Source organism: Typopeltis vanoorti, chromosome 23, assembly GCF_054136105.1.
Source record: "Typopeltis vanoorti isolate ZY-2024b chromosome 23, IOZ_Tvanoo_1.0, whole genome shotgun sequence".
Lineage (NCBI taxonomy): Eukaryota > Metazoa > Arthropoda > Arachnida > Uropygi > Thelyphonidae > Typopeltis > Typopeltis vanoorti.
This window is the reverse complement of record NC_143571.1, coordinates 39,528,667-39,553,492: the sequence shown is the minus strand read 5'-3', so window position 1 is coordinate 39,553,492 and position 24,826 is coordinate 39,528,667. Positions and strand designations below refer to the sequence as shown.

At 36.2% G+C, this 24,826-nt stretch overlaps 1 protein-coding gene across 5 annotated transcripts in view; it reads left to right on the top strand.

Annotated features, from left to right (window-relative positions):
• LOC150093791 (pyruvate dehydrogenase (acetyl-transferring) kinase, mitochondrial-like) overlaps window positions 1–24,826 on the top strand; it is a 280,509-nt gene that overhangs the window by 218,306 nt on the left and 37,377 nt on the right. The window lies entirely within an intron of this gene.

The window sequence follows — 24,826 nt, the reverse complement described above, 5'->3', positions numbered from 1 at the left end:
AAGTGCATTTTTAAAAACAAACTGCCTATGCTCAGTTGAAACACTCACTATTAAGTTCTGAAATACCTCTATAAGCAACACCAGTACCATAACTGTAACTGTCCATTGGGAGCTGAAGAACATGGGTTTCCATGGCAGTCGCAGCATAAGCCTAACATCAACAAGGGTAATGCTATGAGTCAGGTAGAGTGATGTAAAGCTTGTGCCATTGGATTCTGGAGCAGTGGAAACACATTCATTAGAGTGATAAATCATGCTTCACTATCTAGCAGTCCATTGGACAAGTCTGTGTTTGGCAAATGCCAGGAAAACACTACCAGCCCAAATGTGTTGTTTCAACGATAAAGTTTGGTGTAGAAGGTATCATTGCCTGGGGCTGTTTCATGGTTCAGGCTGAGCACCCCCCCCCCCTAGTTCCAATGACAGGGAATCTTAATATATGGTATAGGAGTCCTATGCTTCTTCTAATTGCCTAATTCTAATATTCTCCCCCCCCCCCCCTCTCAAATATCCCTCACAAAGAGACACTAGAATTTCTAGCCCAAAAAATTCCCATCAAACATAGTGGATATTCAAATTTACAATTACATCTGGTTACTTCATGTGGAAAAAAAAATATAAACAAGAGGAAGGAACTGCAATGGGCTCATCCCCATCACTAACTTAGCTTTTATCTTGAACACCTAGAAGAAAAGAATCTTCTTTCTCGACCCAAAACCAACGTTTTGTCTATAGTACATTGATGAAATTTTTACAGTTTGGAGTCATATAGAACCAGAACTTCACTCATTTCTACAAAATATCAACACATTACATCCTTGTATTAAGTTCACACTAGAAAAAGAATAATGAAAAAGTATTTCCTTTCTAGATATACACATACAGTATAAGCAATATGGATCTGTTTCCACTTCTGTTTACTGAAAATCAATTTTCACAGGTCGTTATGTCCACACTATATCAGCCCACCATCTCCATGGAATCTGGACACTCATCATGGGAGACCCAAATCAACCATCATACACACGAATCCTATCATACCTCTCCTTGAATCCATTCACCATCAGGGAACTCGCAAGCAATTCTGACAATCCATTCCACTCACTCACCACTCTCCATGCAAAAAATCTGGTCTGCACCCCCCCATCCTACTAACCACAGTGTTGTACAACCAACTTCCATGGATTGTCCTTAGTTCTCTGACTTTTTTTCATATATTGAAAAATTTCACTTGCATCAATTTTATGAAACCCCTTTAATAGCTTAAAAGTTTCTATCATGTCCCCTCTTTTCCGTCTATCAACTAAGCTTTGTAACCCACAAACCTAGCCTATCCGTATAGGGTGTATACCACAGACCTGTCACCATCTTGGTTACTTGTCTCTGAATCTTTTCGACCACCTCCTAGTCCCCAAGAAACCCAGGTGACCAAACCAGTGTGCAGTAGTCAAGTGTGAATCATAGTTTTATAGAGGAAGTCTTATCATAGCCTTATAAATTATGGCATCATAATAAACTTTGTGTGATAATGAACTGTATGATAAACTTTGTGTTTATAAAAACGACCCCCCCACGATGAGTCCTTTGACTCCATGGAGGCCTGGATGATGATGATAATAATAATAAAATCCCTAGTATTAAAAGAGCACACAAAATTTGTTCTTCTGAAGAATCTCTAAAAGAAGAACTGGAAACTATAAAAAACTATAAAAAAACAGCCTTACTAAATAGCTATAATCCAAGAATGACTCAAAAAATAATTAACCTCTCATACAGCAACCCAGACAAGAAGGGAATCTTAATGCTGTGCCTATAATGACATTTTAAACAATTCTGTGCTTCAAAATTCAAAATTTATGGCAACAGTTCAGTTATGGCCATTTTTTGTATTATCAGAAAATAAATGTAAAAAATACATAAAAATACAAATATATATATATATATATATATATATATACACAGCAATCTATCGATTAGTGCGCCTAATGCGTTCTTTAAAACAGGCACGTTAATCGAAAACGCGCTAATTGAATATAATAACCTATGGGAAAATGTATAATTCGTTCCTCAGATTTCTTTTTTGACCCCTAATTTTTTTTATAAAAGAATTAGGGTATGTCTCAGGGCCTATTAAAGGAAAACCATGAAGCTGAAAGACAATAAAACATATTCAGAATATACATTTGTTATTCTACTTCTTAACAAAGAATTAATGAATTAAACAATTAAAGAGCTAATGTAGTTTGGAGGGCATTTTGTTTCTTTTTTTCATACAACTGATGGTATGGCCCTATTGCCTCTTCTACTCTTCTGCAAATTTACTGCTTCTCTCTTCATCAGGGTCAGCCTCTAAGCATTGCTGCTTAAAAGCTTCGCTTGTACGAAAAATATTTTCAAATTATTTCTGCGAAATCTCTTTTGTGACTATCAGTGGTTAAATTTTCTTCATATTCTTCGGGATCTTACCACTGTGCATCTAAATCTAGCAGGTCAGAATCACTCGATTCTTCATGAGATTTAATTAACTCTTGGATCTTATCATTGAAGAGGAGTAAGAAATGAAGGACATGCGAATTGGTCGCCAACACGCAAAATCACATGCTTTATAGATAAAATTTCCCAACTGTTATACAAGCAAAATGGTTACCACTTTAAAAAACAATGATCATAAAAGAGAAGTTAATTTTCCAACGTGTAATAATAAACAACTTGCAATTCGTCCATGATCAATCACTGTATTAATACTTCGTTTTATATGGTAATCTTTTAGGAAAGATAAAAGATGAATGCAAAGTAAATGTTTAATAAATACTTGTACCTACATTATTTACTGTAATTTTTTTATCAAAAGAAGTTATCAAGAGTGGTTTGAAAATTTAGTTTTTTTTCTTATCGGCATAAATTCTATGATAACAAACAAATTGACTCTCCAGACCTCGCAAACAAGCAATAAAACATAAAGAAAAAACACTGCAAATATAATACATGATGGTACAAATTAAGTGGATATTGAATCCAACATTATTTCATAGCCAAATATAGAAACTACAAGAATTTCGTGCCGAATATATAAAATTTAAAGTTTCGGCAGATGCAAGCATAAGCAATGTTCTGGGCAACTCATAGTAAAGGTGGAGTAAGCTCCAGATCACTTTCCTTAGTATTTTCCATAATGTAAAGCACATCTCCTAGAGGATATGTATGATAAATAAGCCTTTGGATTTCTATTTCAGTAATACACAATGGTTTATTTATTAGCAGTTACAATCTAGAAATTGTACCATACTGTACTGACATTGGAGGTCGCAGTATCTCTCAGATACAGTTTACTTTCAAATATCACAAACCTTTACATAACACGTGTTAAACCAAACTGACTGCAAAAAACAGTGCGGAATATCACTTGTAGCATATGAATGCACAGCTACTCATGACCTCCAAGCTATACACTGAATTGTGTAAGAATATTTATATTAAACATTTTGCATGTATCTGTCAGATGAGCTGTGAGCTCCGCAGGGTTAAAGGCACGTTAATCAAAACTCTTGTCGCGTATATCAAGGGTTTGCCGCAATTAATTTCGACTCGATAATCAAACCCCATGTTAAACAAAACTGCGTTAAGCCAGGGATACCTGTATATATAAAATTAATACAAATATAAAAATAATCCTTAGCCCACCCATAGTATGAATGTGCCATATGTTTACAAAAACTGTTCAGGTTTTTGTAAACATGAGGGTACACGACAACTGTTAATTAGGTGAGAAACGTACAAATTTTTGCATGCTTAGCAGGCATACGATTTGGTGGATATTTATTTTTTTTTTTTTTTTTTGTAAATATTGGTAAAATATAAATATAAATATGGTTAAGATTTATGAGGTATGAGTTATAAGTTATGAATTATGAGTTATGTGTTATTTCCACATTATTAAAAAAAAAGACTAAAAATAATCCAGACCTAACGACCTAAACTTACCTGTGTGAATTCTAATTTTCGCTAAATTAAAAAAAAATTATTTTTTCGAAGTATTGATCATTCGAAAATCTTACTTTCTAAGAATTCGTTTTCAAAGAGGTGGTTAAAAAGAGTGGTCCGAAAATGATTTAGAAATGAAAAGATATAATCGCACAATATTAAAATATAGAAAAAATACAGTTTTTTAATTCATCTATTAACAATATTTTGTAATGAACATATTTACACATGTTGCACAACAGCACAGTGATAAAAAAACACTGACTAGGCATGAATTCAGGAATACATATCCATACTTGAAGTAAAAAAAGCCATCAAAAACCTGAAATGTGGAAAGGCAGCTGGAGTAGATGATATTTGACCAGAAATGCTCAAGAATTGAAGTATAAAAGTCTTACAGTGGCTGCACTGCATAATTCAGAAGGCCTGGACAGAGGGACGAATTCCCAATGATTGGAGTAGAGATCTCATAGTACCGATATATAAAAAGGAAAATAAAACTGAATGTGAGAATTTCAGCAGTATTACCCTGCTGAGTGTTCCTGGTAAGATTTATGCAAGTATACTTGAGAAACGATTGAGAAGAATTGTAGAAGAAAAGCTTGGTGAAGAACAATCTGGATTCAGCGAAATAGAGGCTGCCAGGATCAGATGTTCACTTTACAACAAATAGTTGAAAAATCATGGAAATATAATAAAGATCTGTATTTAAGTTTTATAGATCTGGAAAAGGCATATGACAAGGTGCCAAGAGAGAAGCTATTCGATACGTTTCAAGCAATACTTAGTCTTTATTTGAGTTGTAAGTCAGCAGTTAGAATTGAAGAAAGTACAGGAAGATGGTTTAATGTTAAATCTGGTGTAAGACAAGGATGTATATTATCGCCTCTATTATTCATTATCTAAATGGATCACATTATGAAAGGAAATGGTATTAAACCTGATATCAAAATTGGAGATGCTAATCTCAGCTCTTTGTTTTATGTGTACATTGTTATACTTTAAAATAAATCTGTTATAACTGTGCAAGATTCCCTGACTAAATTGAATAACTGTTGTAATAGATATGGTATGAAGGTCAGCAATAACAAGATAAAGATAATGAAAATAGGCAGAAGCATTGAAAATGTCAACTGCGTTGTGAATGGAGAATTGTGGAGCAAGTAAAACATTTCAGCTACTCAGACACAATTTTTAGTGAAATGGTAAATTAAATATGGAAATAGACAATAGAATCAACAAAACTGGTATGGTAGGAGGTCAATTGAATAAATTCATATGGAATAAATTTAACTTATGGGTCTGAGAGATGGATTAGAAATAAAACACTTGACCAGAAACTAGAGACCACAGATATGAGAGTCCTGAGAAAGATTAGGGGCATGAAGAGATGATGTCAATGGCAATATAATAGTAAAAACAAGGATATTAGGAAAGAACCTGTCATTGTCAGCATCCAGGCATGTGTTAGCAGAGCTAATCTCCTGTGGTATGGTCACTTAAACAGAATGGGAGAGGAAAGATTCGCAAAAGAAGTGTTCTTTGTCAGGTTGGCAGGAAAAAGACCCAGAGGATGATCAAGATATAGGTGGATTGATACAGTAAAAAGTGCCTTAGAAGACAGAAATATGAGATCTGATAATATTGGAGTTTTGACAGGTAACAGACTGATTTGGAGGAAAATTGTGGATAGGAAGTTAGTAATGATGTAAATTTTTCATGTAGTACTGTGATATCCTGTACACCCTCTGAAGAAATATACCAGGAATTTGATTATGATGATGCTAGTTATATGCAATATCATGTAAATATTCTTGTCTAGGACTGGAGCTGGAAAAGAGATCAATGCAGCTTGAGGGATTTTCAAAAACTATCTAGTAGATGCAATGTCTAAATATATTCCAAGGGTGAGAAGGTTAAATAAGGTAGGTGTGAGATGGATGAATAAAGAGATTAAGCATGCGATACAAAGAAAAAGGGCATTATGGAGGCAGCATAAGAGAAGTGGAAATAACCGATTCCATGAGGTTTACAAAGACCAGACAAGGCGGGTGACTTAGTTGGTAAGAGTAGCTAAAGCAAGGTATGAACAGCAGTTAGTTAATGAAGCCAAAATTATTCCTAAGGAGTTTTTTCGATATGTAGCCAGCAAAAGGAAGAATGATTATGGAAGGATGACAGTGATTGGAGAAAATGGTATAAAGACAGCTGTTGCAGAATGTGTAGTGGAGATACTTAATGAACAGTTCATAAAGGTCTTTCAATCTTATGAATGTGACTTCATGGAGAGATTGAGAGCAGTTAATGATGGGGAGAAGAGACTGACTGTAAGTGAGCAAGAGGTGTATGGGGAGTTCAGCAAACTAGATGTCAATAAGGCTGTGGGACTTAATAATATATCACCATGTCTTCTGAAGGAATGTGGCAGGGAGTTGACACCTGCCTCGACATATTTTTTTAATACGAGTCTTGCACTCGGTCAAGTTCCTAAGGAGTGGAAGGAGGGTAAGATTGTGCCACTTCATAAAGGAGATGAGGATATATTGTTGGATGTGGAGGAAATAAGAGATCTGGGGGTGATAGTGGATAAGGATCTGAAATTTAGGGGACACATAGCCAAAATTGTGAAGACAACACAAAGGCTTCTGGGAATGATGCGGAAGACACTGACTTGTAGAAGTAGGGAGATTCTTGTTCTGTTGTATAAGTATTTGATTAGGCCACACATGAACTATTGTGCCCAGATTTGGTCACCTGGTTTTCAGAAGGACGAAGAGATGTTGGAAAGGTTTTAAAGGCGACTGACTAAGGTAGTTTCTAACCTCTGGAATGTCGAGTATGAAGAAAGATTGCGAAGATGTAATTTGTAGAGTCTGGTGGACAGGAAGAAGAGGGGGGGATATGATAGAGACCCACAAGTTAGTAAGGGGTTGTTATAGGATCAATGCTGGAGAAATTGTACAGAAAATAGTGGGAGATCGGGGTGAAGAACCAGAGGTCATCCCTGGAAACTGTATAAAAAGTTTGAGTAGGGGAGTGAGAAGCAGGTTTTTTTCGTGCAGAGTTGTAAATGATTGGAATGCCTTGCCTGAGAGTGTGGTGTCTGCAAGGAGTTTGAGTGTGTTTAAGACACGGTATGATGAGCTGTATGTGTGTTAAAATTACCTCCCAGATGAGTCTTTGACTCCATGAGGTCTTGGAGTAATAATAATAATAGTAATTTATATCTTTTTTGAAAATATATTTTTCATCGTAAGGTGAGCTTCGTCGTAATGTCTACGTTTATGCTGATGTTGTTGAAAACCTGCTACTGATCTTTCATAATCAAAATCATATGTTTTTTGAATTTTTTGTAGTTTATTTATAAAAATCCATAAATTTGGATGACTTGTGCTGCTGCCAAAGCTCAATTGCAATTTTCAATGACAAACTTCCACAAAATTATGGAGCCCTGGTTCTATTATTCCTTAGATGACCTATGTATGTGTGTTCGTAAACCATTCTAAAATTGGTTCAGATTCATTGGATAAATGATTCTCAAGTTCAGAAATAGCATAAATTATATCTTGTTCTGGAACGAAAGCAAGTCAAGTGATTATTTTTGAATTTAAAGGGAATTGCGGATCAGAATTGTATCTGGTTAAAAGTTTGCATGAAGCTAAATACTTACGAAGATTTTGTATGAGATGAAAAAAGTAACCATTTATCTTAGCTTGCAGAAATACTATACGTAAAGTATTTGTACTTGATGAATGGAAATTTCATAATCAATATTTATATTTTCGGGATCTAGTAATGGCCACATTTCATGTATCATATTAAATAATTTTGTGTATGTTTCAAGAGTCTTATTAGGTAGTAAACAATATAAAACACAGAAAACAGGACCTCCATCCTTTCTAGCCAAAATAACAAAAATTTGAGCAAAAGAGGGGGAGAAAGTAAAAATTTGCCATCCACAAATAATTCATTAATTCCTTGGCTCCACATTGCATGACTTTCAAGACCAAAAATTAATATTGTCATTATGATATAAACAAAAATATTTATTAACTAGCTGACTCAATTTTTGCATGGTAAATTCAATATAACTTCTATACAATTTCGTAATTCTACACAATAAAAATAAATTTAATTATATGCGAGTTTTTTCAAATTTTATGTTTATACTGTTCTTTTAACTCGTTTCTCAAAAAAAAATTATTTAAATTTACCGGGTAGTAGATCAATACAATAGCATTGCATATTTGATCTATTATTTTATTAGCCAGATGTCTGCCGCCCACTTGGCCATTGCCAAGTTGACCTTCACCCAGTTGACTGTGTCCCCCACATGAGGTCTGTGCAGCAATGGTTTGATGATGTGGGTGTTGAAGAACTTGACTAGTCTGCACAGAATTCTGATCTTAGCTCTGTCCAACACTTGTGCTATGAATTGGAATACTGATTGCAAGCCAGGTCCAATCGCCTAACATTAGTGAATGCTTTTCTGAGGAATGGAAGTGATTTGCCGCAGTAATGCACCAAAATTTAGTGAAAAGCCTTCATATAAGATTGAAAGCTTGTTATTGCAGCAAAGAGAAGAAAACTCTATATAAATGCCTTTCACATTAGGTGAGAATTAAGATGAGCAGGCATCGAGATATTTTTAATCAGATAGCACATGTGATATCCTTTTTCTGTGTGTGGTAATATTTAATTCTGCTTTCTTATTATAAAAAAAGAGAAAACAAAGTTATATGATAGAACACTGAAATTTGTTTTAGCCAAAAGTGGTGGTTTTAACATAATTCTATGCATTGAATATAAAAATTGTTGAGTACAAAACTCTTACCTTTTTGTTTTTCTAAGGTAGTAGAATACATATCCATACTGTAAGTAATAATGTAGCGTTGTCTCTTGTTATTATCCATTATTGCTGCTTTTCTCCTCAGTTTACATCTCCTCAGTCTTATCTGTACATGTCATGGACATAGCTGTATCATATCCATCTCAAAAATATCATCATCAAATGTGAATCTCCTGCAATGTACCCTCAAGGGGTGTACAGGATATGATAGTACTACATGAAAAATTTACATCATTACTAACTTCCTATCTACAATTTTCCTCCAAGTCTGTTACTTGTCAAGACCCAAACATTATCAGATCTTATATTTCTATCATCTAAGCCACTTTTTACCATATCAGTCCACCTATATCTTGATCATCCTCTGGGTCTTTTTCCTGCCAACCTGGCAGAGAGCACTTGTTTTCCTAATCTTACCTCGTCCATTCTATTTAAGTGACCATACCACCTGAGATTAGCTCTGCTAATACATTCCTGGATGCTGACAATGTCGAGTTCTTTCCTAATATCCTCATTTTTAATATGATATTGCGATTGACGCCATCTGTTCGTGCCCCTAATCTTTCTCGTGACTCTCATATCTGTGGTCTCTAGTTTTTGGTCAAGTGTTTTATTTCTAACCTATCTCTCAGACCCATAAGTTACAATTAGTTTCAACACTGGCTTATGTACAGCTAATTTCTCTCTTATTCCATATGAATTTATTCAAATTGACTTCCTACCATACCAGCTTTGTTGATACTGTTATCTATTTTTATATTTAATTTACCATTTCACTAAAAATTGTGTCTGAGTAGCTGAAATGATTTACTTATTCCACAGTTCTCCATTCACAACACAGTTGACATTTTCAGTGCTTCTGCCTGTTTTCATTATCTTTGTCTTGTTATTGCTGATCTTCATACCATATCTGTTACAACAGTTATTCAATTTAGTCAGAGAATCTTGCAGACTTGTAGTGGATTTATTTAGAATTATAACATCATCTGCATAAAGCAAAGAGCTGACATTAACATCTCCAATTTTGATATCATGTTTAATACCACTTTCCTTCATAATGTGATCCATATAGATAATGAATAAAAGAGAGGATAATGTACACCCTTGTCTCACGCCAGATTTAACATTAAACCATCTGCCTATACTTCCTTCAATTCTAACTGCTGACTTACAACTCAAATAAAGACCAAGTATTGCTTGATGTAATGCCCCATTGACACCATATAACTGTAACGTATCGAATAGCTTCTCTCTTGGCACCTTTCATATGCCTTTTCCAGATCTATAAAACTTAAATACAGATCTTTATTATATTTCCATGATTTCTCAACTATTTGTTGTAAAGTGAACATTTGATCCTGGCAGCCTCTATTTGGCTGAATCCAGATTGTTCTTCACCAAGCTTTTCTTCTACAGTTCTTTTTAATCGTTTCTCAAGTATACTTGCATAAATCTTACCAGGAACACCCAGCAGGGTAATACCGCTGTAATTCTCACATTCAGTTTTATTTCCCTTTTTATATATCGGTACTATGAGATCTCTACTCCAATCATTGGGAATTCGTCCCTCTGTCCAGGCCTTCTGAACTATGCAGTACAGCTACTGTAAGACTTTTATACCTCCATACGTCAACATTTCTGGTCTGATATCATCTATTCCTACTGCCTTTCCACATTTCTATCCTTTGATGGCATTTTTTTTCTACTTCAAGTATGGATATGTATTCCTGAATGTTTGCCTGTTGAGTGTTTTTTACCACAGTGATATCACTGCTCGTTTGTTTCATTTAGCAATTTTTCGAAGTATTTACTCCATACTTCAAGGATATCTTTTTCTCCAGTTTTCATGTCACCTTTATCATCTCTAGTTCCTTTTATAACACTCTTTCCTCCATTTCTGAGCTTCTTCAACAACCTCCAGAATATTTTGCCACCCGCTTGATATTTATTTTCTATGTTTTTACCAAAGGCTTCCCATGACATTTGTTTAGCTAGTTTTACACAGTGTTTAGCTTTCTTACATTTGTCTCTGTATTCTCTCAGAGCACAAGCTGACTTATTTGCCATGAACTTTTGATATGCTTTCTTCTTTTCCTTCACTGCCTCTTTAACTGGCTGAATCAATCAATGTTTTCTTCAAAGCTTGCCACTGAATCTCCAAGCTTCTGTTCCTGTTCTCAAACACTTTCATTTTTTCTTCAATAATCTTTGTGTATTTTAGTCTACAGCTTACATCTGAGAGCTGCTCAACTTTTATTTGCTTTAAAACTTTCTTAAATGTTCTGCGTTTCAAAATGAAATTCAATTTTATTCTGCCCAAGGCTAAATAGTGATCACTTCCGATTTCAAATCCTCTGTACACTCTGGTGTCCTGCACCAGGGAGAAAACATCACTATTGACAATAACATAGTCAGTGAGACTTTTTTATTCCTTGCCTCTTCTCTCCATGTGAATTTGTGCACATTTTTATGTTGGAACATGGTGTTAGTAATAACCAGTCCATGCCCGGAGCAGAAATCCAAGAAGTATTTGCCATTATTATTAGCTTTGCTCTTTTCTCCAAATTTTCTGAAAAAATATTTTTGTATGTCTGACAATCATTTCCTACTCTGCTATTTAGATCCCCCAACAAGGACCAACTTTTCCTTTTTCATTGTGTCAGTAGTTTTCTCTAGAGTCTCAAAAAATTCCTCCACTTCTACCTTAGTAGAACCTTCTGTGGGTCTATAGTCACAAATAAATCTCATTGTCCAGTTCCCCATTCTGATATCTGTCCACATCACTCTACTTGAGACTGCCTTCCATTCAAGAAGATTAGCCTCGTAATTAGTGTGGAATGCTATGGCTACTCCTTTTCCTTGATTATAGAATATTGAGATGACTGTCTCAATATTCTATAATTTTGGGAAATTTTATCCTCAACTGTATTAAATAAATTCAACTGTTATATTTTAATTGTAATTTAATTAGTTTTAATTTCAGCTGATTAGTTTTATGCCTTGAACGCATAACTGTATATGTAACAGCATTACAATCTAAGCATGTGCACTACTGTTTTTTAATTCAATTCCTAATGTTGCTTGAATTGTTGTCATTGCCCGAATATAACATTTTGTATTTATTGCTCAGAAAGATCTCACCAGTTTTTGTCTTTTTTATTTCGGTCAATCCTATTATGTCGATCTGGTACTTATCTAATTCCTCAGCTAGCTCCATTTCTTGCCGTTCTGGCTTCTTATGTTGGTAGTACCGATCTTTAAGTCTGGTGATGTTGAGTTGGGGTGTGTTTTCATATCAAAAATATTGCATTATAAAATATTTAGTATCCAGAGCACACAAGATTGGTTCTTTGGAAGAATCTCTAAAACAGGAATTGGAAATTGTCAAAGAAACAGCCTTACTAAATGGATATAATTCAATAATAACCTAAATAATAGTCAACCACTCTCCTATAAATCGATCCAGACAAGAAGAAGCCCACAGGACCATACCATATATTAAAATCATCTCTGAACATGGGGCAAAATCATCCTATAAACCCATCAACCAAATTCACAACTTGCTACCTTCTCCAAAAGACACTCTCACCAGTGATGCTATGCTACCTGCCATATACGAAGTACCATGTTCATGTAAATTGTCTTACTATAGACAAACAAGAAGATCTATAAATTAACATATCTCAGAACATCAAGACCACATCCATCTCATCAAACCTCATAAATCTTTCCTTGCTCAATGTGGAATTGAAAACACTAACCACAGGATCCAGTAGAATAACGTTAAGCTTCTACATAGATCTATCTATAAACATGAATGTTTATATAAAGAGAGTGCTGAAGCCTTACTTCATAGACCTCATCTTAATCGAAACGACTGTCTCAATATTCTATAAGTTTGGGGAAATTGTTATCCTCAACTATATTAAATAAATTTAATTAGTTTTAATTTCAGCCCATTAGTTTTATGCCATGAACACGTGCCTGTATATGTTACAGGATTACAATCTAAGCATGTGCACTACTGTTTTTTAATTCAATTCCTATTGTTGCTCGAAAAGTGTATTGATGATGTCTATTTACATCATCAATATAATATTTACATAATAAAAAAGTTATTTACTGTGACATATATGTTACTTTATAGTTATAGATACTCTCTAGGTTTCACTATATAAGAAAATTATCATATCTGGACAATATGTTCATTATCACAACATGGAATTGAAAACGCATACACACTTTTCTGCTTCCCAATCTCTCACACGTCTCAAATTTTTTGGCCTGTGATTCACCTCCTCTCAGAGCATTTGTTTCAACTGTCATTATCTCATCTACATTCTCATCTTTCTTCTTTGTCATAGGCACACTAGCTGTTGTTACTACAGGTAAGCACTCTAATATTCTACCCATATCTCCATACATCACTCCTCACTGCTCTGCTCTTCCTTCTTTGCTGGCATCTCTCTCTCTCTCTCCTTATTTTCCCACTTTCATACCTTGCTCTCTTCTCTCTATCCCTTGTTCCTCCCATTTCTTATCATTTCTTGATTCTTTCACTCTCTCTCTCTCTAATTCACCTCCTTCTCTAATTCCCATAACTTTCTTTCAGCTTTACTCTAATTTGTCTCACATCAACAAACATCCTGATTCTCTTAATCCTCAACTCAATTTTCATGCCTTCCGCTTCCTTTCTGAATACCTCTGTTTCTGGCATCAATCTTTCTGAATTCACCTAATGTTCACCAAAACAGTCATGTTGTATTTTGTAATTGCAGCACTCTCCATTCGCACTGTCTAAAGTTAAATCCATTGAAACTACATGCACACCTTCTTGTAGTTTCATTGAAACTACATGAAACACCTTCCTCACTCTCTGTTATGCTATCTGTGTGTATATATATATATATATATTAATGTTCATTATTTACTCGGTAGAACTGTATATAAAAGGAAATTAAATGACTTTATACCGAGAATGACAAATTTATTTTTAAGATACAACTAGTTTCGTTGAAATACAACTTCTTCAGGTATCGTGGGCAAAGAATAAAATAAAAAAATAACAGACACATGAAAAAATATATTAACAGGTCTAGTATAAAATAAATACATTTAAAAAAAGAATGCGTGCCAGAGTTCCAAGTTTACGCATGGAAGAACATCAAAGAGACATTTCTTACAATAGAACCAGAGCCAGCGCTCTCTCTAGCCACGTTCTCTTCTCCATCAACGCAGATGATGGCCGCCAACACATCGTTGACTGGCAGAAAACCTCTAATATCCATGTGTGCTATGATGAACTGGAAAGAAGAATAATTGAATCTAAAGAAATATCGCTTGATTCATCTCATATTAATAACAGCCTTAGCTTTAATATTTCTGATGCGCACGTTGCCACTGTCCAATACTGGCGCACTAATACCAGCCCACGCACGTAGTCAACTTCAGTTGGAACTCTGGAACGCATTCTTTTTTTAAATGTATTTGTTTTATACTAGATCTGTTAATATATTTTTTCATGTGTCTGTTATTTTTTATTTTATTCTTTGCCCACGATACCTGAAGAAGTTGTATTTCAACGAAACTAGTTGTATCTTAAAAATAAATTTGTCATTCTCGGTATAAAGTCATTTAATTTCCTTTTATATATATACAGGGTGTTCGGGATAAATTTGACAGTTTCGTAAGGAAAAAGAAAATCTTCTTTGTATCTATTAAATTTAATGAATTGACAAAAAAACATTACAGGCAGAGTTAATTACAATACTATCAACAAGATTTACTCAAAATAACCACCATTAGCATCGATCACAGCTTCAATTCTGCTTCGGAACCTCGAACAAGCTGATGCTACAGTCTCCCTGGGAAGGGCCGCAAAAACTGTTTTAATTTTATCCATTAACTGGGCTTTTGTATTACTGGAAGTGCGATTGGTGTCTTTTTCAACTGCACCCCATACAAAATAATCCATGGGGTTAAGGTCTGGGGAGTTTGGAGGCCAAACATTTGGACTGGTGAAGTCGTAGAAATTTTCAGACAACCATTTTTGACTTTTCCCAGAGGTGTGGCAAGGGGCCGAATCCTGCTGCCATACATACGGCCTACCATTGGCTACCCTTGTTATCCAGGGCTTGACTACAGTTAGCAACTCCACGAACAAAGCCCGAATTCCAATGCCAGGGTTCTTCAACACCTGTTCCTGCAGATTTGCGAGGAATTCTGCTGTACGAACGCAATCAGATCGTCTGCTAGGGATCTTTCTTCTTGCTACATCCTCGTAGTCACCATTGCAAGTCTCTAGTTCATGCCTGATTGTTTTTACTGTATTCAGGGAGCATTGGGCAGCAGTCGTAATATCCTTATTTTGATGGCGGGCACGAATCATCATGATACAAGTTATTCTCTTCCATGATTCAGGTGGGTTCCAGCTATCCATCCTTTCTGACATCTTGTATATGAATGAAGAAGGGTCCAAACTTTTAAATGAAGAGAAGTGTGTGTTAATACATGTAACTTACGGAAAAATATAATTAATTATAAATATGTCAAATTTATCCTGAACACCCTGTATATATCTTCTAGGACTCACTTGTTTATGGCATACCACTCCTATGGCTACTAAAGCTTAAGATTGAAATTTCCAACTGGTTGGAATTCTGTGTATTTCATGTGCTCATGCATAAACTGTTTCTCAAACTTCACATTTTAAATTGATAGGAAGCATACATCTGCATACTACAATCATAACATGCTACAAAATTCTGTGTGATACTACATAAAATGCAATCTTTAAGTTGTCACAGGTTGAAGGACAACACACTAATAAAGTGGAAAGATGGTGACTATAATAATAGAAACAAAAACAAATGGTGTGATATAAAAAGTGTGTGAACTAGTTTTTTTTGAGTAGTAAACAAGTGGAATGGATTTCCAGATTTAGTTGTGAGTTCCCTGACAATAAATGAATTTAAGGAGAGGTATGATAGGTTTTGTGTGTATGAACGTTAGTGTGGATCTCCCACAATGAGTCTCCGGTTAACGGTAAAATCAAATAGTGGGTGCACAGAGGTATGATACTCTTTAGTGGGTAGCACAGCTTTGTAAAGGGTAGGTCCTATCTTAGTGATCTATTCACATTTTATATTAAAGTAACAATGTAATTGGATAAAGAAAATGGTTACACCATGATACTGGTGTAAAGGATTGCCAATAGGGAAGGTAGAGAAGTGAATAGAGAGAATGAATCAGATTAAGAGGGGAGTGATGTGGAAGAGCAGGAGAGTAAGACAGGAGAGATTGAAGAAGTGGATATGAATGGGGAAGTGAATGGTATGAGTATAGAAAATGAGAGAATGGGTGTGCAAGAGGAGCAGGGAAACGGGGAGGCTCATGTAGGACAGTGGCACACAGCGTGAGAAAGGTCGATGCTCCAAGAGGAGGTGAGAGCATGTGTAGGCAGGAAAGGAATGGGATGACCAGGAATCAAGAGGAAACAGAGTTGAAAAGGGTTCTAAAATGAAGAAGCAGAAAGGGAAATGGCACCAGTCTAGCATGGAGAGATCACATTGAGTGAGTGGTATCAGTGGAACTAGCTGTAGATCCAGAAACGAGCTGTTGTGTTTGTATACAAATGCTAGAAGTATAAGAAACAAGGCAGATGAAACGGTTGCACTAATTGCGTCTGTTCACCCAAAGATTGTCGGAATAAGTGAGACATGGTTGGAAGAGGATGACATCCTGACAGGAATAGAGATGGAAGGGTACGATGTGTTTCGTGAGGATAGAAGGGGTAAAAAAGGAGGGGGAGTGCTATTGATGATAGAGAAAGAGTTATGTCCATACAAAGTAGAGATGCAAGACAAAAATAGTGCCAGTAGTTTTGAGGCAGTATGGTGTGAGATAGAGGTGAATGGAATCAAATACTTGGTGGGATGTTGTTATAGACCACGTAATGTGGATGGTGGTGATAGTGAAAAGAGATCAATGCAGCGTGTGGAATTTTCAAAAACTATCTAGCAGATGCAATGTCTGAATGTATTCCAAGGGTGAGAAGGTTAAATAAGGTAGGTGTAAGATGGATGAATAAAGAGATTAAGCATGTGATACAGAGAAAAAGGGAATTGTGGAGGCAGCATAAGAGAAGTGGAAATAACCAATTTCATGAGGTCTACAAAGACCAGGCAAGGAGGGTGACTTGGTTGGTGAGAGTAGCTAAAGAGAGGTATGAACAGCAGTTAGCTAACGAAGCCAAAAAGAATCCTAAGGAGTTCTTTCGATATGTAGCCAGCAAAAGAACGAATGATTATGGAAGGATGACATTGATTGGAGAAAATGGTATAAAGACAGCTGTAGCAGAATGTGTGGTGGAGATACTTAATGAGCAGTTCATAAAGATCTTTCATCTTGTGAATGTGACTTCATGGAGAGATTGAGAGCAGTTGTTGATGGGGAGGAGATACTGACTGTAAGTGAGCAAGAGGTGTTTGGGGAGTTGAGTAAACTAGATGTAAATAAGGCTGTGGGACTTGATAATATATCACCGCGTATTCTGAAGGAAAGTGCCAGAGAGAGTTGACACCTGCTTTGACATATTTTTTTAATACGAGTCTTGCAGTTGGTCAAGTTCCTAAGGAGTGGAAGGAGGGCAAGATTGTGCCACTTCATAAAGGAGGTGATCGAACTCAAGTATCAAACTATTGGCCTATCTGTGTGTTAGGTGTTGTGGCTAAGTTGTTGGAGAAGCTGTGAGAACTAGGATCCAGAGTTGGGTTGACAACAATGGTATTATCTTTGATGGACAGCATGGATTTGCTTAAGGGAGGTCATATTTTAATAATCTACTTACTTATTACAATAACGTGACTGCTTCCTTGGACAAAGGAGAAGGATACACAGTAATATACTTGGATTTCACAAAGGCTTTTGATAGAGTACCTCATGATAAGTTGACAGTCAAACTTGAGCAGATGGGGTTGGATATTAGATTAGTGCATTGGATTGGAGACTGGCTATCTGATAGATATTCAATAAGTTGTGTATGGGGGTGCGATATCCAGGAAAAGGAAAGTCACTAGTGGAGTGCCTCAGGGGTCTGTTTTAGGGCCATTACTATTTAACTTATATATTAATGATATTGGCGAAGATTTGGATGGAGATATTCAGTTGTTTGCAGATGATGCAAAATTGGGACGAACCATAAAGAGTAGTGAAGATGTTGTGGCCTTGCAAGAAGACTTGAATAAATTGAGTGATTGGGCACGGAAATGAGGATGTGAGTTCAATGTTGCAAAATGTAAGGTTTTAAAATTTGGAAAACAAAGATGGGAAGCAGAATTTATGCTTGGTGAGAATATATTGTTGGAAGTAGAGGAAATAAGAGATCTGGGGGTGATAGTGGATAAGGATCTAAAATTTAGGGGACACATTGTCAAAATTGTGAAGACAACAGAAAGGCTTCTGGGAATGATGCAGAGGACACTGACATGTAAAAGTAGGGAGATTCTTGTTCCGTTGTATAAGGCTTTGATTAGGCCATACATGGACTATTGTGCCCAGATTTGGTCACTGGGTTTTCAGAAGGATGAAGAGATGTTGGAAAGGGTCCAAAGGTGACTGACTAAGGTGAAAGATTGAGAAGATGTAATTTGCAGAGTCTGGTGGAGAGGAGGATGAAGGGAGATATGATTGAGACCTACAAGTTGGTAAGGGGTTGTTAAAAGATCAATGGTGGAGAAGTTCTACAGAGAATAGTGGGAGATCAGGGGTGAACCAGAGGTCATCCCTGGAAACTGTATAAAAAGGGTGTGAGTAGGGGAGTGAGAGGCAGGTTTTTTTCGTGCAGAGTTGTGAATGATTGGAATGCCTTGCCTGAGAGTGTGGTATCTGCAAGGAGTTTGAGTCATGTTTTAGTATATTTTTCAATATACGAAAACATGACCTCCCTTTAAGGCTCGGTATGATGAGCTGTGTGTGTGTGTGTGATAAAAGGACCTCCCAGATGAGTCTTCGACTCCATGAGGTCTTGGGGTAATAATAAAAATAATAGACAAAAGCATTTGACAGAATACCACATAGAAAACTATTACAAAAGTTGGAGCAAATGGGAATGGATATAAAGCTAATAGATGGATTGGGGGGGGGGGGATGAGAGTGCTGACATAGACACCAGACAGTAGTATATGGTGGAAATTGAATCTAGGAGAATGAAGGTGACTAGTGAAGTATATCAAGGTACTCTACTAGGGCCACAACTCTTTAATTTGTATATCAATGATATAGGAAGAGATTTGATGGGGGGGGGGGTATTAGTTCTTTGCTCATGATGCAAAACTGGAGAGGGCAATAGTTAATAAAGGTGATGTAGATATCCTGCAAGATGATTTAAATAAATTGGCATTGTGGACAAAGGATAGTGATTTTAAATTTAATGTTACAAAATGTAAGATTATGCACTTCAGTTTGAAAAGATCACATACTGTGGCAGAAAATGATGAGGCTAGGGAATTGGGAATAATAGTAGACAGAGAGTTTAAGTTCAGAAGACATATTGCAAAAGTTGGTAAAATAGCTTAGAGGATTACTTGGATATTGAAAAACATGCTAACAAGTAAAGATAAGAAGGTTATTATCCCTCTTTATAAGGCTAAGATTTGGCTTCATCTTGACTATTACATACAGATTTGGTCACCTGGGTTTCTTGGGGATCAGGATGTGGTAGAGAGGATTCAGAGACCATAGACCAAGCTGGTGCATGGAATGCTCCCTATGATGATACGTTGAAGATGTGTGGGTTACAAGATACGTGAAGATGTGTTTAGTTGATAGATGTAGAAGATGGGACATGATAGAAATTTACGAGATATTTCAAAGTGGCATTATAAAATTGATGCTAAGGAAGTTTTTCAATATGACAAATAGAGAACTAGGAGTCATCCCTGGAAGTTGTATAAGGGTATGGTTAGTAGGGGTATATAGACTAGTTTTTTTTTTTTTTTGGAGAGTGATGAATGAGTGTAGGAGATTGTCAGAATTAGTTGTGAGTGCCCGACAATAAATGAGTTGAAGGATAGGTTTTGTGTTAAGCATTGGTGGGGGTCTCTCACAATGAGTCTCCAAACTCCATACCATGCAATAATAATAATAATAATAATAATAATGATAATATCCATACACATACAAATAAAAAAACTTCATGAAACACCTGTTTTACTCATGCAAACTCTTCCCACTTAGTCATGACTAATTTAACTACTAAAATTAGAAAGAAGTTATTATTATTATAGGCATCTACATGAAACCAAAGTCTTCCTAACAAACATGCACATTAATTGTTGTTTTTAGAACAACTGTAGCTGGGTAACAAGAATGCTAGCTAAGCAAAGAGTAGGCAAGTAAGGAACTGGAAAAGTTAAATAAACTATCAAGTTAAGTTCAGTGATGTTGGAGAAGTTTTTATATGCATCTTTAACTATTCTCCAAGTAGGAATTTGAAGTTAATAATTGAAGAAGAGTATAATGTATCAAACCCTTTGTATATGAGGAGCAAGTGATATTATGTTTCAAGAAGCAAGATGAAATCTGTTGTAAAGTTCCTTTTATTGAGACTGCAGTTGAAATTGTTCAATTAATGTATTCCTATTGTCTGAATGATTTCATGCCTACATCAGTAAAATGAGGAAAAGGTGCATTAAGGAAATATGCTTATTAGAAGATGTATGCAGGTATGTTAGAAATTGAGATCTTCAACTTTTGTAGGATTCTAAGGTAGATTGAGTAAAAATAAATAAATAAATAAGAAAGGAAGTTCCCATATGGTCAGGTGAAACTATAGATCATTCAGCTGAATTGTATGTTCAGCTTGTTTTCAAAAGTATTTGATGTTATTTTCTTAGAATTTAGTTTAATTCTGAGAGTCAGAAAGTGAAAGAATTTTCTTCGAGCTCATATAGAATAATTCTTGAATGGCCGTATAGTTATTCTGTGTATTTAGTAAGAATTTGAAAGTTAGACATATATAAGAAATATTAGAAATTACTAATTGAAATTATTTATAGACAATTTATAGCCAGCAAAGGTTGGTCAATTGTTAGAGCCTCTGCTACTAATGGCTCGCAAAAGTTAAGCAAGTTTGAGTGCAGTGAGTAGTTGGAAGGGATCAATCTTTCAATGCTGTTGGCACACACTCCCTCGATGAGTCTTTGGACTCCCTGGAGGTGTCACATAATAATAATAATGTTCAATGAAGTGAAAGTGGATATGTAGAATCAGGGAAACTAGAGCTATTAGGTGGGGGGGGGGGAGTGGATATGCAGACATCAGTGAGGCAGTTGAGTGTAAGAATGTGTATAATATTCCTGAGCTAGTATAGTACGTAGGACAATAAACCAGAATGGGATAGTTAGTAGAAGACATCAAGATAAGGGTGGGACTAACGGGCTTCTGCACTTTATGTATACTAATGCCAGGAGTATTAGGAACATGATGGAGCGTTTGCAGGAGGTAATGGCTGACTGCATACTTAGAGACAGGATAGTAAATCAAGTGGGGATTAAACGGATGAATAACACCATTAAGCTTGAGCTGCAAAGAAAGAAACAACTGTGGAGGGAATTTAAGGAGAAAGGTGACCTGCAGGCACATGAAAAGTATAAAGCTCAGGCCAGAAGGGTAACTAGATGTGGTAAGAAAAGCAAAAGCAGATTATGAAAGGAAATTAGCAATGCAAGCTAAAGAGAATCCCATACAGTTTTTTCGATATGCTGCAAGAAAAGAAAAAATGTATATGGCAGAATGATTTTAAGGAATGCCGATGGGAGGGAGGTAACTGAATCAGTTGAAATAGTGGAATTACTGAGCGAGCACTTTGCAAGAGTATATCATCCAAGTGGTGATATTGCAGGAATGAAGGAACCAATAGCTTATACAGGAATTGAGGCGAATGGTATATATTACAAAACCTTAATGTGAATACATCTGTGGGATTGGATGGTATACCAGCTTGGGCCTTATGTGAAGCGGCAAAAGAATTGTCAGTGCCCTTGACCATTTTGTTTAATTTGAATCTCAGGTCTGGGTTAGTCCCGAGTGGGTGGAAGGAGGGGAAAATAGTTCCATTGCGTAAAGGAGGCACCAAGACTGCTGTTGCAAATTACTGACCAATCAGCATATCAGGAGTCATTGTCAAGGTGTTAGAGAAAGTAGTCAAGAGGAAAATACAGGAATGGATAGATGATAATGAGATACTACATGGGGGACAGCATGGTTTTGTGAAGGGTGGCCTCAGTAACTTGCTCATGTTTTATAACACAGTGACGGCTGAACTGGAGAAGGGTAATGGGTTTACAGTGATACTGGTGGATCTTGCTAAGGCCTTTGACAGGATACCACATGGAATTCTAATCAGTAAACTGTGGCAGATGGGAATGGATATAGGGTTGGTGAGATGGATAGGAGAGTGGTTCCTGTATAAGAAGGATATCAGAGAGTAGTTTATTCAGGAGTAGAGTTCAAAAGAAGGCCTGTTACTAGTGGTGTGCCACAGGGTTTTGTTCTTGGACCACTGCTGTTTAATTTGTTGATTAATGATATAGGAAAGGATCTGAGAGAAACTATTCATTTGTTTGCTGATGATGCAAAGTTGGGTAGAGTAATAGTGACTCCACATGATGTCAAAATTTTGCAGGATGATTTGGATTGATTGGAAGACTGGGCTAAGGAGAATGTATGCCAGTTTAATGTGGCAAAGTGTAAAGAATAGCAGCAGTATACCACATTGGTGGAACTGTACTCCAGGAGATTGACGAGGGCAGGGATTTGGGAGTGTTGGTGAACAGGGAGTTGAAGTTTAGGGGGCACATTGCAAAAGTGACTAAATCAGATCATTTGGTTATTGAAGAATACTTTGACGAGCAGAGACAAGCAAGTTATTGTTCCTGTTTATCGAGGCTTGATAAGATCCCATCTTGACTACTGTGCCCAGATCCAGGCACCAGGGTTTCTTCTTGATGGGGAGGAGGTAGAGAGGATCCAGAGGCGAGTGACCAAGATGATAGCTGATCTATGGAATGAACCTTATGAGAACAGGTTGAAGATTTGTGGGTTGCAGAAATTGGCTGATAGGTGGAAGAGGGGTGATATAATTGAGACATTCAAATTACTGAAGGGTTTTTACAAGATTAATTCAGAAGAAATTTTTTAGAACAGGTCTGGTGGTGGGAGAACTAGGGGCCATGTAGTATTCTTTATGGTTATCAGCATGAGTTTGTTAAAGGGAGATCATGTTTCACTAACTTACTTATGTACTATAACAAGGTGACAAATACTTTGGACAGAGGAGATGCATATACAGTGGTGTACTTGTATTTTGCAAAAGCTTTTGATAGACTGCCACATGTCAAGCTGGTAAATAAATTGCAACAGATAGGATTGGATAACAGACTTCTAAGTTGGATCAGTGACTGGCTGTCAGATGGGTATCAGAATGTTGTGTATGGTGGTGCAGTATCCTGAAAGAGTAAGGTCACTAGTGGTGTAATGCAGGGGTCAATTTTGTGACCATTATTGTTCAATTTGTATGTAATGATATTGGGAATGGTTTAACTAGTGATATGCAGCTGTTTTCAGATGATGCAAAAATATCAGCAGAGTCAGGCTGATATTTACACTTACCTACCTATTCATGCAATCTATTACATGAATGGGCAAGTAAGTGTAACTATCAGTTCAATGTTACAAAGTGTAAGTTTTGAGATTCAGTAAGCAACAATGGGATACTAAAGTATACACTTGGTGGGGAAACTGTATAAGGAGGGTGTAAGCAGAGGAGTGAGGAGAAGGTTCTTTGCACATAAAGTGGTTGGTGAGTGGAATGCCTTGCCTGAATGTGTTGTGAATGTAGACACATTGAATCAGTTTAAAGCACAGTTGGATGAGCATTGTGTGCAATAGTGTGTACCTTTCATGATGAGTATCGGACTCCATGGAGGTCAGATGTTAATAATAATAATAATATATAGGTGGGGAATAACAGGTGGAGCAACCAAGCTTCAAATATAACTCTACCCACCAAGAAAAAAAATTCAAACCCAACATCCTTGCTAACCACACTCTTATATAATTTTCAGGAGTGACCCTTTGTTCTCTTTCTTCCTGCAATGTAATCAAAAAATCTTCAGTGTCAGTCCTATTAAAACTCCTTTAATAACTTTTATGTTTCTGTCATCTCCCCTCTATTTTTATCTATCAGCCAGTTTTTTTTTTTAATTCCACAGACTTTCAATCTATTCTAATAGCGAACATTCCATAGATCTGCCACAATCATGATCACTTGTCTCTGTGTCCTCTTCAATACTTCATTCTCATGGAACCCAGCTGACCAGATTTGCATGTATTATTCTGTATAAGGTCTTATAAAAGTCTCATAAAGAAAAATAATATCCTTCCTATCCCTGCTTGTCAGTGTGTTCTTTAACAACTACATAATCTGATGTGCTGTTTCTTCAAACTTTGCAATATGTCCTCTAAACTTCAACTTCCTATTTGCAATCACTCCCAAATTTTTGGCCTCATCAATTTCCAATATTTCATTTTCATCAGTGAGGTGTAATATACAGGTTGTAATTTCTTCATCCCAAAATGTGTGACCTTACACTTGGCCACACATTAAACTGATAACCATATTCTTTCCTAAACTGTGAGTCTGTTTAAGTCATCCTGCAGGATCTCTGACTGTAGCTCTTCCTGTCTTTTGCATCATCAACAAACAACTGAATGTATCCCTTTAAATCGTATCATGCATTATTAATGTATATGTGTTAAACAGCAAAGCACCCAAGTGGTGAAATCTTCCACTAGTCACTGCATTCTCCTATAGTCAAATCCCCACCTCTTTTAGTTGCCCTCTTATCCAAATCACCAGCTTTATATTCACCTCCATGTGCTCCCATTTATGCAACAGTGTTCATTACATATATATAATTAATGTATACATATTAA